This window comes from Buceros rhinoceros, unplaced genomic scaffold, assembly GCF_000710305.1.
Source record: "Buceros rhinoceros silvestris isolate BGI_N320 unplaced genomic scaffold, ASM71030v1 scaffold4235, whole genome shotgun sequence".
NCBI classification, from domain to species: Eukaryota; Metazoa; Chordata; class Aves; order Bucerotiformes; family Bucerotidae; genus Buceros; species Buceros rhinoceros.
In genome coordinates this window covers 17,325-21,875 of record NW_010410999.1, presented here as the reverse complement: position 1 = coordinate 21,875, position 4,551 = coordinate 17,325, and positions in this window count along the sequence as shown.

The following is a 4,551-nucleotide window of genomic DNA, read 5'->3' as shown; positions in this document are numbered from 1 at the left end:
GGGGTGGGGGGGGAGGACAGAAAGGAGAAAAGCTGAGTAGCTGAGTCATCAAATTCTCTACAATTTGTCTTTTATTTTTGCCATACTCCAGCGTGATCTCTTGAATAGTAGAGAAAACGCGTTTACATTGTCATTTTTCTGAATCACAGCTCAATTAGGAGCTGTTAGAATCTAGGAGTCCAACAGCGGTTAGAATATCAGTACGGGATTGTCCTGGCACCAGCTATTACTTTGGGAGACCTGATACCGGGCTACGTGAATCTTCGGCTTGGGCCAGTACATTGTTACGTAAATAAAAGAACAAGTAACGATACCACACAAAGATTTATTTTCACTGACTTCATCATACCCAGTTCTAGTCTCTCCAAGGATTCCAGGTCTCAGTTACAGACTGAGCTGATAAGGGGGGACTGGAACGCAGTGATAGAGATTGACAAGTCAGCAGGGAGCAGCAGTTCAGAAAAGCAGAGAAAAGCTCAAGAATGAACTGGCTTCTCTACTGATAAAATCAAGAGCTCAGACATTTGCAATTAGTATTTTGTACTCATCTTTAAAGAAATGTGTCTGTGGGTAATTGTAGACCAATCAACTTCCATACTCACTGAACTACTTAATTACTACTTACAAAAGCATTAAATATTTTATGAAAGGAACAAAATGGCACATTTGTGGGAGAAAACCAGGCCTGCGTCATCTAAACTATTTGAATTGTCAGAAGTCAACTGACAAACCTCTTCTCAAGGTCTAGTTAAGGAAATTGATTTATTGGAAAGTGAGGCAACCAGGAAATAAAAATGTTTGGTTTGTTTGTTTTTTTTAAATAGGTCGTTTTGGCCATTTTTCACCATTACTTAAGTTCAAAAAGAGTGTTTACACCAGAGCCCTTGTTTTTAATTATTTGAAAAAAAGTCAATGAAGGAAGAAAAATGTATGTAGAACACAACTATCATTAGGTGCAACTAAAAACAGCACTGAAAAATGTCTCCAGTTTAGTTATAGGGTCAGTACATGGAAAATAACAGCAAACCTAGTTATCAAAGGGGATTTTTTTTTTTATTGGGTTTTTACCTAGTTAGTCATCCAGGAACTAACAAGCACATTTCACATCCAGATGAAGAACTGGTTCTTCCTTCTATCTGAGCTCAGTAGAAAACACAAGTTCTTGCAAGCAGCTGAATATCACAGCACCCTCTCTACACGATTAGGTCTCTGGAAACTTGGTGTGTGTTGCTCCGCAAACGGAAATACCAATATGAAGAATAAAATGACTGAGAGAATCATCTTTCTTTGGGCCAAAGAAGAATGTGACAATGAGTCAGAATTTACACACTCAAGTGGGTCAACTTGTTCAGACTGGGCTATAGGGCCAACAAGTCCACATCTAGTAGGCCTGCTATGGTTGAGAGTCGAACATGCCAAAGTTCTATGAAAATGATGCTGCTGAACTGACTCTCCACTGCCTATTTCACACACACACCCGTGCTGTCTGCTGCTTTGACATGAAAGCTGACGACACAACCTCCTTCAAAGCACAGCTTTTCTCTTGTAATACCTGCTGTTCCTGTCAGTGACTGTGCTGGATGTTCTCTCTGTTCAGTGAGAAAGGTGCTGAAAAACATAGCATTGCTTTTCAGCTGTAAGGGTCTTATGTCAAGCTGTCTGTGAAGTCTATTTTTTTCAGTTGAGCTAATGGATGCTATTCTATAAACATCATTTATTTGTGCTCATACATGGCATGGATGAGTAGGTTGCTTTTCCAGGATGTTATCTGGCAAAATTCAGTAATGGATCTAACTCCTGCAAATAAAAAAGATCTCATCTAAAGAGCCCTCACAAACTTTTCTAAACTTGCAAAAGAACTGTGCTGCCACAGATACCAGAAAAAAATCAGTTTTAACAAACTTAAATAAAACCTTAGATCCAGAAATATATGACATAAAATAGCCCAGAAGCATTAGAAATAAAGCACTGGATAAGTGGATGGTAGAATAATTTGTTTCATAATGCTGAAACCCATTGGCACTGACAAAGACTGCTGCATTTGATGTAATTCAGATGAAGCCAGGAAGTTATTACAGATTGTCCCTATAACAAATAAAAAGTACATCATTCTTCACTCATCAAAAACGGTTACTGCCACATAGTACGACCCTCAATAAGTGACTCTCAGCTACGAAGAAAGATGACTGAAATTAAATTCGAGGTGAAAACAAAGACTGCCATTTGTTTCATCCTCGTGTCAGTCACTTGGATCATTAAGCAAACAGTATTTTGGATTAAAACACCACACCAACAACACAAGTTAGCCTGCTGGATCTCCCCCACCAGTATCAGAAATTTAGTGTTTCATCACCAGAATCATGGGGGAAACAAGACCTGAAATACCACACAGAGATGGAAGTGCTGTGTTCTTAGTTCGAGAACACCAGCCATCAGGTTTTACAAATTTCAAAGTTTGCATGGCACAGGTGCCACTCTTCCGCTTAAAACACCACAGAGAAGCTGAATGACCCAAAGATTATTCTATCCCAGGTCTGCTGTAACTGTGGATCCTGTAGATACTTTACATATGGCTTCTTTTGTAGCATGCTGTATTCCAATTATTTTTACAATCAAAAATATGTTCTTCATAGGATAGTGGTGGCACTTGTTATTTCATAAAGAAACACAGCATTGTTACAGCAGGGATGAAAAATGATTTTACTCTGAGCTCAGTGACCTAGTATGTAAAAAAGTAACTTCCAGACTAACCCAATCCTTCTTACAATGAAGTGGATATTATCTCAATGGATTTTAGTGAGATCTTGCATATTAGTAGATAAATTATACATTTTCAAAATCAAAAATGCTCTTCAAACAGCTAATGAGAGTTTCTCTTACAGATATTCAAAAAAGAAGGCCTGCATTATTCAAGACCAGACTTCAGGTTGATTTTGCACATTAAAAAAATTCAAGGATTCCTAAAGATTTTAGCTCTAAAATCAGTACACATTAAAAAAAGTTTTATTAAAGAGAAGCAACATGACTGACTTGAACATGTACTTGACATTTCACCATGTACAAAATTTGCCTAGTAAGAAGTCAGAGCTAAGACACATGCACTAAGCATCCAGTGCTTACACATCTTAACAGGTTTTTTTATTCGAGTTGAGTGCTAGAAACAGATTTTGCTGAGAAGTGACTTTTCCAATATTGTATGTCACAATCATTCTCATAAAAATGTCAATAAAGCTTTACCACATTTCTATACCCTTTTATAAATCTTCCTTACACACACTAACGTAAGCCGCAATCACAGAAATGAGAGCTGCCATTGACCAAAAGCCACGTTAAAAGCATTTGGGAACTGTTTTATTCCCTCCTTACACCACTCATCATGTTGCAAATCTCAGAGAAGTTGGAATTAATTCCTTTTAATGGTTTCTATGAATATCAGATTCCTATTTCTCTGTTAACAGATACATTGTGCATAGTTACGTACATATATATTTCACTGCTTAATTTCTGGTGCCAGGTTATCCTAAGGCTTCGGACTTTTTGCTGAGACACAATACCTGCTGTTTCATCTTCTCAGAACATGAGATTTATATTCACAAGCACCCTCCCAGTAAGCAAGGTGATTTCAGTCAAACACAGGCACATACACTTTAAACTCAGCGTACACACAAATAATGTTTGTTTTAGTAGAAGAAATCTAAGCAGATGATAGGTGGCCATTAAGTCCTTTATAGGCTTCGTATTTTATGCTCTGTGGATCCACCATTCTGATTCAAGTATGAACATTACTTTACCTTGAACACATCTAAAGTTAAATACTGCACCAGTGCTGTATAATATTCAGGCACTGATTGCTGCTTGGTGCATACCAGAAGTTGTACTTACAGCTCAAACTGAGCTTCTACAAAGTCCCTGACTGTACTGGATGACAGCTCCTCATTCAGATGTGAAACTTTAATGTATTCAGGATAGTAGTCAGTTTTAGTGACAATTCTTTTTAGTTCGTACCACACAGTTACCAGAGCAAAGACTGTTAGTTTACCTTATTAGGTACGCTCAAAGGAACTGTTTACAAATTCCAAACAATTAAAAAGATTTGCCTGCAAAACCACCGAAACTGGTGATTGCGTACAAATGAAGGCAATGCACCAAGAATACAAGGTTGAGTTTCTACAGCTGAAATAGTATTTTTACTTATGTTATTTAACTAGAAAAAAAAATAAAAAGAAACCTAAATGCAGTTTTACAGAATAAAACTCTACTTCAAAAATAGTTCTCGTGGGACACTGGAAGTCATCCCTGCCAACAGACATTAGCTTTTCACTACTGCTCATGTAAGTTAAGAATGCATTACGAATGCTGAAAGCATTCAATTTTTTTCCATTGCAAATGTATTTTTGTATGTGTCTAGTATATTTTAATTCATACGAGTTATTACTAGTCATATTTTAAAATAAGTAATGTTAAAATGTGTATTTTAATAACAATCATTCATGATTGTATTTATCACTCTCAACTCCCAATTACCAAATATATTTGCTGGATGTAAGCCTT